This window comes from Pleurodeles waltl, chromosome 1_1 (genome assembly GCF_031143425.1).
Source record: "Pleurodeles waltl isolate 20211129_DDA chromosome 1_1, aPleWal1.hap1.20221129, whole genome shotgun sequence".
NCBI classification, from domain to species: Eukaryota; Metazoa; Chordata; class Amphibia; order Caudata; family Salamandridae; genus Pleurodeles; species Pleurodeles waltl.
In genome coordinates, this window is record NC_090436.1 from 18,249,288 (window position 1) to 18,261,422 (window position 12,135).

At 47.0% G+C, this 12,135-nt stretch overlaps 1 pseudogene; it reads right to left on the minus strand.

Moving 5' to 3' along the window:
• Positions 1–5,006: 5,006 nt before the first annotated feature.
• LOC138292148 (5S ribosomal RNA) lies at positions 5,007–5,114 on the minus strand (annotated as a pseudogene).
• Between the last annotated feature and the right edge of the window lie 7,021 nt (positions 5,115–12,135).

Consider the following 12,135-nt stretch of genomic DNA (forward strand, 5'->3'; position numbering starts at 1 on the left):
AAAATCCTGGCACCATGCCTTTAAGCCCCTGAGCACCTCCAGTATCCCACCATGCCCCAGGGGTGAAGGAGAGGTGACAGTTGGTTCACAGTTAGGACAGTACTTTTTTACGGTAACAAGATGAGCAGCAGATTCGAAAAATAGTGAGTTCTGCACTTCTAGAAGACTCGCGTCCGGGGAGGAGGGTGGGTTGTTTATGACTTTGATGAGGATACCCCTGGAAGAGAACTAGGATTTACAGGTAAGTAACTTATCCTTCTCTTCCAGGGGATCCTCATCAATAGTCATAAACACTGAATAGATTAGCAAGCCCATCCGTCAACTCTGCGGACTGTCTAATAGAAGTGCAGGAATAGATCTGTATCATGCGAACAAATTTCTCAGAGATGCTTGCCCAACTTGGGCGTCTGCTCTGGCATCTGAGTCCAAACAGTAATGCCTAGTAAATGTATGTACAGACTTCCATGTAGCAGCCTTACAAATTTCAGAGATTGGAACATTATTAAGGAGGGCAGCCGTAGCCGCCTTCCCTCTTGTCGAATGCGCCTTAGGCCTAGCGAGTAGTTGTTTATTAGCCAATTGATATGCAGTAACAATACACGAAACTATCCATCTAGATATGGTTCGTTTTGAGGCTGCCTCGCCTGTTCTCAAGTGACCATAATTTACAAATAAGTGGTTAGATTGTCTAATTAGTTTGGTTTTGTCCAAGTAAAATTTCAGCACCCTTTTCAAATCTAGGGAGTGCAAAGCTTTTTTTGCCGGAGTATCCGGATTGGGGAAAAAAGTTGGTAATGAAATAGTCTGATTGATGTGGAAATCTGACACCACCTTCGGTAAGAAGGATGGCTGAGTTTGTAGAACCACTCTATTCTCGTGGAAGACTGTGTATAGTTCTTTGGAGGACAATGCCTGAATTTCACTGACACTCCTTGCGGAAGTAATGGCTACCAAAAAAGCCGTCTTCCACGTAAGGTGTTGCAAAGAGGCTTTGTGTATAGGTTTGAAAGGAGGGCCCATAAGTTTTGATAGCACTATGTTCAGCTCCCATGGAGGGGAGGGGTTCCGAATGGGTGGAAAAACTTTTTTCAAACCTTCTAAGAAATCCTTGACTACTGGTCTCGTAAAATAGGATTCCTGAGAAGGTGACTTACGATAGGCTGTAATGGCAGATAAAGGTACCTTAATAGATGACACCTGCAGACCCGATTTTGTCAAATGGAGTAGGTAAGACAGTATGACCTCCTCCTGAGCCAGTATAGGATTGTGACCTTGCTGACGACACCATATGTAGAAGCTCTTCCACTTGAACGCGTAAGAACGCCGCTTGGAAGGCCGTCTGGACTCCTTTAAGATGTTCATGCACTCCTGCGAGAGCCCTAGGTGCCCATAATGCAGGAATTCAGGAGCCATGCCGTCAAGCTCAGAGAGGGAAGGTTGGGGTGAAGCATCCTGCCTCCCAGCCTGCAAAGGAGATCCGGTCTGCACGGCAGCCTCCTGTGAGGCTGTTCCGATAGGTTGAGGAAATCTGTGTACCAGAACTGACGAGGCCATTGCGGAGCTATGATAATCAGTCTGGTGCTGGATCTGTAGAGTTTGTTGATCACCGCAGGTATGAGGGGGATCGGTGGAAAAGCGTAGAGAAATATCCCTGACCAGTCGATCAACAGGGCATTCCCTCGAGATCCCGGACACGAAGTCTGGGCATTTCCTGTTTACCTCGTCTGCGAAGAGATCCAATTGAGGCCGACCCCATTGAGCGAAGATGTCTTCAATGACCTCGTCGTGAAGGACCCAATCGTGGGCGTCCTCGAGATTTCTGCTCAGGAAGTCCGCCTCCACGTTTTGTTGCCCCGGTAGGTGAACTGCCGTTAGCGACATTCCTCTCGCTAAGAGCCAATGCCAGATGGCCTGAGACTCCCGAGATAGGGGTAGGGATCTCGTTCCCCCTTGTCTGTTCAGATAATACATTGTCGTTGTATTGTCCGTTTGCACTAGAAGAGATTTCCCCTGAATCGATGGAGCAAAAGACTTGAGAGCCAGGTGGACTGCTCTGAGCTCCAGCAGGTTGATGTGGTACTCTCTTTCTTTGTCGGACCACAGGCCCTGAGCTTGAAGGGAACCCAGATGAGCCCCCCATCCCTGAAGCGACGCATCCGTTACCAGAGTGTCGGTCGGGATTAACTGGTGAAACGGAGCTCCTACTGACAGGTGAGGTTTGTGCATCCACCATTGCAACGACTGTCGTGCTCCTATTGGAAGTCGTATTTTGTCCTCCCAGCGGCCTGTGCTCTGGTTCCAGTTGTTTTCCAGCGCCTCTTGAAGAGGCCTCATAGGTAGCCTGGCATTCGGGACAACAAAAATGCACGAGGCCATGGAGCCCAGTAGAGATGTTACCTGACGGGCCGTAGGTGCGTCGGACTTCAGAAGGTCTTGACACTTTCTCTTTATTGATAATAGTCGTTCCTCCAAAGGATACACTTTTTCGAGCTCTGTATCCAGTATTGCTCCCAGGTAGTGGAGATTTTGCGTTGGTATCAAGGTGGACTTTTGGTAGTTGACCTGCAGACCTAGAGACCTGAAAACACTGAGCACAATGTCCCGATGGCTTCTTGCCTGCTCCGGAGAGGAGGCCTTCAGTAGCCAGTCGTCTAGGTATGGGTAAATGAAGATTTTTTGCTTCCGTAGATGCGCTGCCACCGCAGCTACGCATTTTGAGAAAAAGCGAGGGGACGATTTCAGGCCGAATGGAAGCACCTTGAACTGATAGTGTGGGGAGGCTATCCGGAAGCGGAGGCATTTCTGATGTTTGTGAATGATCGGGATATGAAAGTACGCGTCTTGCAGGTCTATTGCGCACATCCAGTCTCCTCGATGTAGCTGAGGGAAAATCTGATGGAGAGCCAGCATTCGGAACTTTTGCTTTTTTAAGTACTTGTTCAGAAGTCGTAAGTCCAGAATCGGTCTGAAAACTCCTTCTCGACCTTTTTTTGCTACTAGAAAATAGCGGGAGTATACTCCCTTCCCTCTGTGCTCGACTGGGACTTTTTCTATCGCCCTTTTCCGTAAAAGGGCGTGAGCCTCTTTGCGTAATAGGCTCATGTGAGCCGGATTGCATTTGGTTGGTGGCAAGTGAGGAGGAGGTTGGCGGAAAAGAAGAGAGTACCCATTCTCCACAATGTTGAGCACCCATTTGTCTTTTGTTATTGCACGCCACTCAGGAATGAACTCTGTGATACTTCCCCCCACCGGAGTGGTGCACGGTGCAAAGGGAAGCGAGTCCTCATTGCTTTGCTGGAGCTTTGGGTGTGGACTGCTGTGGTCTGCTGGGCCCTCGGTCTCTCGTGGTCTTACGAGATTGAAAAAGTGGGCGTCCTTGTCTCTGCTGTGGTCTCTGGGACCAATGAGGGGCTTGAACCCTCTGCTGAAAAGGGCGTCTGTCATAAGGTCTATACCTTCGCGGGAAGTCCTTTTTTCTCTCTAGGCCCACTGCTCTCATGGTGTCCACTTCCGTCTTCATACGTGCCATCTCCTCGTCTGTATAGGTTCCAAAAAGAGAGTTGCGGTTGAACGGAAGGTTTAGGATACGCTGCTGAGCTTCCTGCTTCAATCCTGTCAGTCTCAGCCAGGAAGACCGTCTTGCACAAACTCCATGCGCGTACCCATGTGCAGCTAAGTCTGTCCCATCTGCTGCTGCACTGATTACCTGACTGGAGACCAGACACCCCTCCTGAATGATCTCCTGAAAATCCTGCCTGTCCTCTCTAGTCAATTTCTCTGCGAACCTGCTTAGTGAGTCCCAGAGCAAGCGGTCATATCTGCCTAGGAGTGCAGAGCGCTGGAGACCATCATGGAAGCCGCCGTGCCACACATCTTCCTCCCCAGAGAGTCCAGGTGTCTACTCTCTTTATCCGGTGGAACCGTGGAGGATGATGCCACCGAGTGCGTCTTTCGGGCAGGCCAATATGACTGAGTCCGGAGGTGGATCAGTCCGGAGAAACAAAGGATCTTGCTCAGGTGCCTTGTATTTCTCCACGATCCTAGCAGGAGCTGATCTGAGGGTGGCTGGTGCTAAAAAGGTGTCCATGGTTGGTTGCAAAAGACCAGGCACTAGCGGTAGCAACTTCTTCGAAACCGCCCTATGTTGCAGAGTTTCAAAGATCACGGATGATGAGGTCGAAGGTTCCGGGACCTCTATATTGAGTTTTTGTGCTCCCCTAAGAAGCACCTCGTTAAAGGTCGTAATATCGTCCACCGGGGAAACTATTGCTGGTGGTGAATCGGTTAAGGTCGGGGAGTACTCTCTTTCTGAGGATCCCGACGATGACCAAGAAGGAGACCTTCTGCGATGGCGTGACCGTGATCTAGATCGTGACCTACTCCGAGATGCTGTAGCAGCACGTCGAGTTCTCGTGGCCGACTGGTGAGACGCAGAACGAGCCCGTCCTGCCGGCGCTGTTGGCGATGGTGTTCTTGGGAGAGAGGCCGAAGGTGAGTACATCCTAGAGTACTGCGAGTCTGGAGAGGCAGTCGTTCTATTCAGGCTCTCCAACCACCTTGGCGACAGGTTGATGGGCGAGACATGCCCAGACGATGCAACTCTCGACCGCCCAGATGAACCACTCCTTATGGAGACCACCGGAGATGTTGGAGTGGTCTTATCCGCCGGCGGAAGCCGACGCTCTTCGTCTTGCAAAACAGGCAAAACCTGTGTCGATGTCGACAGCTGCAACAACGTCGAAGGGAGTGACGTGGGTTGCTCTGGTCTCAGCGTCGAGTGCCTCGACGGTGACCGGCGATCCCTTGACCGCGACCTGCTCGACGTCATGTGCCTCGCCGTCGAGGGGTGTGCTGTCGACGGCGGATGTCTTCGCTCCCGCCGTTGGGGAGATTTCGACGTCGTCTTCCTCGCCATCGAGGGGTGCAAGGCCTTTGACGGCGAATGGGCACGCCGGTGCTGGCTCGACGTCGATCAGTGTGTAACCGTCGACAGAGATCTGCCCCTGTGCCTACAGCACCTGGTATTCCCAGGCGGTCTCCCATCCAAGTACTAACCAGGCCCGACCCTGCTTAGATGACGAGATCGGGCACATTCAGGGTGGTATGGCCATGGCGGAGGCAGTGATGACGTCGACAGAGAACAAACAGGTACCTTCCTACCTGCTGACGTCGATCTAGCCTGTCTCTTCTGAGAATGGCTTGGTGGCTGCCTGGGAAGTGAAGAGTACGATGTCTTCTGCCTCTCATGAAGACCATGAAGTCTGATCTTCTCCCTGTCCTTCAGAGTTCTTTTAGACATGCATCCACACATTCATGTTGTTAAGTGCTCCTCCTTTTTATAACGACTGTTATGTCAATATTATTTGTTAACATTTATAAAACAAGGTTTATGAAGTGAAGTACCCTGTATAATCAGTTGAGGCACCTGCTCTCTTTTTTAGAGGCCCCTAGGATGGTGACATGGATGCAGTGAATTGCTCCATAGCAGCTCAAATTAGAACGGTTTCAGGTACCGAAACTCTCCTATAAAACAGTTTGCCTTCTTTTGACTTCTCATAGCTCGGCGTTTGCCTTGTCTAAATAGCCCTTCTGGAGAGTGGTGTGAGAAATACAGTCACACTTGATCTAAGGGCCCAAGAAGAAGCCTAATATAGGGTGCGGAGTTAGGTTTAGTTTTCAGTATCTCTTGTTTCAACAGGTGGCATCCATGTTCTGCGTCCTATCTGCCCTGACAGGACAAACTACAGCGGTACTGTTTGTGTGTTTCCATTTCAGGGGCGTCTTCTCCTTTATTTCTGAGTTAACCTCCTACATCAGTGGTTCTCAACCTTTTGACTTATGTGGACCCCTCCCCCCTTATTACTGGAACAAGGGGACCCCCCACTGAATCTTTACTGTAATCCGGGGACCCCACCCATGGAGTCATTACTGGAAGCTGGGGATCCCGGCCTAAACTCTGTTGAACATATCAACTGCAAAACAATACAGACAAAAAATACAGAAACAAGCATTTATCAAGCACATACACAAATAACACACTTTATTTAATCTGAAAACAAATATAAATAAAAAAAATTACATTTTTAATAGGAAGGTTGGAGCTTTTCAAATTCAACTGAAGCCTCACATCGTCCGTACTATATTCTGTTTGATGCACCTGCACTGCTCCCACAAGTCATCTTGAGGACACCAATTTAATTTTTAGCCTCCAATTTCAAATTCATTGACATTTACAGTACGTTATAAAATGTTAAATTGTACATTTAGCCATTTGATTTATGTACACTTTATTAATCTATTACCATTAGCTTTCGAAGCAGTCGCGGACCCCCTGAGGAGGCCCAAGGGTCCCAGGACCACAGGTTGGTAACCACTGTCCTACACTGTGCTGGTGAGGGACCTTGTTTACAGAACAAGTTTTTGTTGTTTGTTTTAAATCAGAGTGAAGGCTGGTGGTGAAGGAGGTCAGAGTGGGTGTGAAAAGCGGAGATGATTTAAGCCAGAGACAGGCAATGCTTCCTGGCAGGATGGAGTGTACTGACTCCTGCTTTTAAAGAATTCCTCGAAGGTACCACTGCGTTCACGAAGCCTTTGATGAAAAAAACAGTTTTTCCATTTTAAAGCTGCTGTACAGAGGCACGACAAGGAGGCCCGGGTGCCTGTTTCCTAGCAATGGTTGCCTTGGTGGCAGACATGACTAATACAGGAGCCTGCTTGTGCGGGATGCCCCGACGAATTCCGCTGTGGTGAGCTCAGCCTCACTGCCGCTCTTATCTTTGTATATTTACTAATTCCGAGCCTGAGCCAAAGTATTAATTACAATCAAGTCAGTACCCAGAAAAGTTGAATTGTAATAGCCCCCAACCCTCAACTAAAGCATTGATACCACCAAGCAACCTAAGCAAGTGAGCCGAACCCTCCTTAGAATAGCTTCCTTGTCTCTTCCATCCATCCATTCATTCTTTCATCTTTCCATCCACCTGCTGATATCCACTATTTCACTTCACATTCTGGCATCCATTCTTTCTTTTTTCCATTATTCAGTCTTCACAATTCCATCCATTCATTTATACACACACAACCATCTATCCACTCATCTACCCATCCCCTCTGCCACCCATCAATTCATCTGATATGCCATCATCCAATCTGCGATCCATCCATCCCTACACTCTGCCTTCCGTTCATACTCTGCCATCCATCTATCCATTTACGCTGTCATCCACTCACCCATGCATTCTACCGTCATCCACTCTGCAATTCATCCATCAATATATTCACTCTGCCATCCAGCCGTCCAATCTGCCATTTATTCATCCATTCATTCTTCCACTCTGCTATCCATCCATCCAGCCATCCATTCACGCTTCTTTTGACCCACTCATCCATCCCTTTACTCTGCTGTCCTTTCGCCTGTCCATTCACTCTGCTATCCTTGCACCTGTCCATCCATCCATATACTCTGCCATCCTTTCGCCTGACCATCCACCTATCCATTCACTTTCATCCATCCATCCCCTTATCCCTTTACTTTGTCATCCTTTCACCAATCCATTCGCCTTTCATTCACGCATCCGTTCGCCCACCCATTATCCACATACTCATTCACCTACCCATGCACACTTCCTTCTTTTCAGCCTTCCTTTCAATATTCCTTCTTTGCTTGTTCTATTTACCCAGCTGTTGTTTTCCTCGCCCCTGTTTGCTCTTTTTTGGGCGCTGTATTCCAGGGTTAATAATGAGCTTTTGTCGGCCGAGTTGCAGACTGAAGACGCCCACGAAGGAGCCCACCCCCGCTGTAGCTGCTAACGAGGGGGTTCACGACGCCCCCGATTACAATACGCACTTCCGCTAACAAGAACGAGAATAGCTTTCAGGCCAACTGACCAGACGCACCTCTATCCCACCTTCACATTAGCTTGTTAGTTTCGTGGAGGAAAAAGAAGGGTCATATCCTAGGTAACCACATTTTGCTTCACACAATGATGTTAGAAATACAAGGAGATTGAAAATGTAAAAAAGTGCCATGCACTGCACTCCCCACTGAGGGAAGAGAGGAAAGATAATAGCGAAAAGGAGGGGAAAAAAACAGAACACCAACTATGTGCAAGCCTGGGGCAGATTTAGGCTAGATATTGCCTTAGTGCCGAAGCAGTGTAAAGTAAAGAGTGGACGAGGCATTAATTACGCCCACTTCCTTCATCAGCGTAAACAAAAATAACAAATCGCTTACCTTTAGCTATGGTTCTCCTGCATTGATACGATTCATATGCTTGAAGTATTGCCCAACACCACACTGGGAATCCTGATAAAATATTGGTAACACACAGTATTACAAGATGGTAATACTGGTTTTACAGACCTCTACATGCTGTACTTATGCAAACGTAAAGCACTGCAAATAACCTGCTTCCATTACACAATTTAACAGTATTCCGTTTACTGACCTCAGAAGCCTGGCCTTGCACTTGTGTTTCAGATCAGGAGCCTATCACATAACCGGTGCACTCAATACACAGAGCCACGCTTTAACATACAATATTAATGCATTGTAGCCCATCCATCTTACTGTAATGTTCTGCGCTGCAGCCAATGAGATGCATAAAGTATGAGCCGAACTCCCTATAGAACTTGGAAGGCAAAATGCACTGTTTCTTACCATGAGAATGGTAGGACAGAAAATAGCTCCATAAGGTAAGGTGGGAAGCTTGCATGTGAACCTACGTACAATGCCAATGATGGAGAAGAAAATTAGTTACTTACCTGTAACTGCAGTTCTCCAGTATTGGTATCTTTCATAGATTCACATGCTTGAATCATCCCCGTCGTCGAGGTGGGAGCCTCACGGTAAACTTAAATATATAAAAAGCAGTAAGTCAGTAAAAATAAAACCAGTAGGCCCTAGTAGGCCTCATAGGGTATTTTACAGTCTATCCACTTTGTTTTGTGAAAAGACCCAAACTTGAGTATCAACCAATCAGGATTCAGCCCCTCCCAAACACTCCCAACAGAGGCTGAATTCCCTCAGATTTTCTAGTAGGAGTGTGAAGTTTAATATCTGTATAATAGGGGAGCCTCTGAGGGGAGGAGGGTGGGTCGCATGTGAATCTATGAAAGATACCAATACTGGAGAACTGCAGTTACAGGTAAGTAACTAATTTTCTTCTCCAGCATTGGATCTTTCATAGATTCACATGCTTGAATCCGAGTAACGAGCAGTAATGTTTTCTTACTTACTGAATTACATTGACTGTAATTCCATCGTAATTCTATACGTGATGTGATTCACATTAGTTCAGTTTTAAATATGCACTTACATATAATTATATTTATATACACATACATACGAATATAAGAGCAATAAAATGTGTGTGGCAGGAAATCCCGACACAGTTTATGCTATTATTATGGAGAATACGACACGTTAAACAGTATAAGAAACTGAACCATTAATGACCATACCTCGAGTGTGGTGGTGGGATGTGTAAGAGGCTCACCTTAACGAAATAGATGCCTCAGCACTGCTTATCCCACTGCTGTATCGACCTGGTTAGTCTCCTCTAGACAGTAATGTCTTGTAAATGTGTGTTGGCTGGACCATGTTGCTGCTCTACAGATGCTATGTAGTGGTACACCTGCAAAGAGTGCAGCTGAAGTGGCTACCGATCTTGTAGAGTGGGCTCTCACCCTGGTGTGGAGCGGCTTTCCTGCTTTTGAATGGCAGAATTGAATCGCCAGGCCAATCCATCTTGCTAAAGTCTGTTTGGACACCGCGTGTCCCTTCTTTGTTCCGCCGAATGCTACAAATAATTGATCCGACTGGCGGATGGCCTGAGTTTTCTGTAGATAAAACTTTAAGCATCTTTTAATATCGAGAGAATGTAATGTTTTTTCCGCCACTGTTTGCGGATTTGGAAAAAAGGTTTTTAAGATGATTGGTTCATTTAAATGAAATGTTGAGGGAACTTTCGGAATGAATTTAGGATTTGTCCGCAGTATGACACCTGAGTTTGTAAACTGGAGGAACGTCTGTTTGATGGTGAACGCCTGAATGTCACTGACTCTTTTTGCCGAAGTAAGAGCTAACAGTAACGCTGTTTTCCATGCGAGGAATTTTAGGTCAGCTTTGTGGATCGGCTCAAAAGGAGCTTTCATGAGTTGCATCAACACAACATTCAATGACCATAGAGGCGGGGGTTTCCTAATTGGCGGGAAGACCCGAAAAAGGCCCTTCATAAATTGTTTGACAATTCTTGTGGAACACAAAGAGAGTCTATCTGGTGATCTGCGGTATCTGGAGATTGCTGCCAGATGTACCCTTATGGAAGAATATGCAAGTCCTGATTTTGCCAGGAGCAGGAGATATGGAAGTATCTGTTCCGGAGTAGAAGATAAAGGATGTATATTTTCCGCTGCACACCAAACACAAAACCATTTCCATTTAAGTCTATAGGTTTTGTTGGTAGTGTCAGCTCTAGCTTTTGCTAAGATGTCTCTACACTCTGGGGAAATTTTGAGATTTAAGTATTCATTGTGTTCAGGAGCCAAGCCGACAAATGAAGAGACGACGGATGTGGGTGTGTGACTTGTCCCTGGTGCATCGTTAAAAGAGTCGGACTCTGTCTGAGTGGTAGATGTGGTCGTTCGGAGAGCATGAGGAGCTCCGTATACCATATTTGTCTGGGCCATCTGGGAGCTATGAGTAGAAGTCGACACCCCTCCGTCTTAATTTTTCTGATGACTCTCGGAATGAGCGGGATCGGAGGAAAAGCGTAGGCATAAACTCCTGACCATCTCATCGAAAACGCATTCCCCCACGAATCTTTTTGGGGAAGCCAACTTGCGTAGAACTGGCATTTCTTGTTCTCGAGAGTGGCAAATAGGTCTAAGTTTGGTTTTCCCCATAATAGAAACAGGCCATTGAGAGTTTTCTGGTCTAGCTCCCACTCGTGATAAGGAATCACTGTCCTGCTCAAGGTGTCTGCTAGAACATTGATCTGTCCTGGCACATGCTCCGCTTTTAGTGAGATATTGTGTTTGATGGCCCATGTCCAAATTTGTTGGGCTAGCTGCGAGAGTTGTAGGGATCTTGTGCCTCCTTGCTTGTTTAGATAAAACATGCTGGTCATGTTGTCCGTCCGGATTAAGACGCTTGAACATTGTATCTTTGGCAAGAAAGCTTTTAGAGCTAAGTGTATTGCTTTGAGTTCTAGATAATTGATGTGGAGCTGGCTCTCTTGCTGATTCCAGATTCCGCTGATTTGCAGGTCCTGGCAGTGTGCACCCCATCCTTCGAGAGAGGCATCCGTTGTTACTATGTAACTTGGTGTTTGAAGAAGAAAAGACAGCCCTTTTGAGAAATTGGTTGGAGTCGCCCACCACCTCATAGTGTTCTTCATTAGAGGCGTTATGCGAATCTTGTCTTCGAAGGAGCCGAGGACCTGTGTCCATTGTATGTCCAATTGCTCTTGCAGGGGTCGCATATGGAGCCTGCAATCTGGGACTAGCGGAATGCACGATGATATCATTCCGAGCAATGATTTGTAGATGCGGACTGAAACGAACTTTTTTCTGGATAGGTTGTCTGCCAACGAGGTTAACTTTTGTTTCCTCTCGTGTGATGGGTACGCTTTGCTGCGTACTGTGTCCAAAATTGCTCCCAAGAAACTCAATTCTTGTTTGGGGTATATCTGAGATTTCTGGTAGTTGACTACAAACCCCAGGCTGTGTAACAATTGAAGGCAATAGGAAATATGATTTGTTACTTGGAATTTTGAGGGTGCCTTTATAAGCCAGTCGTCCAGGTAAGGGAAGACCTGGATACCTGCCTGGCGAAGATGTGCTGCTACTGGAGCTAGCATTTTTGTGAAGATTCTGGGGGCTGATTTGAGACCGAATGGTAGAACCCGGAATTGGAGGTGCATACTTCCTACCCTGAACCTTAAAAATTTGCGATGGTTGCGATATATGGGGATATGAAAATAAGCATCCTGGAGGTCTAGGGATGCCATCCAATCGCCCGTGTTTAAGAGACGCAGGACATCCTGCAACGTTACCATCCTGAACGATTGTTTCTTTAGAAACTTGTTTAGTGCTCTCAAGTCCAGGATGGGGCGCCAGTCTCCTGAGGGTTTC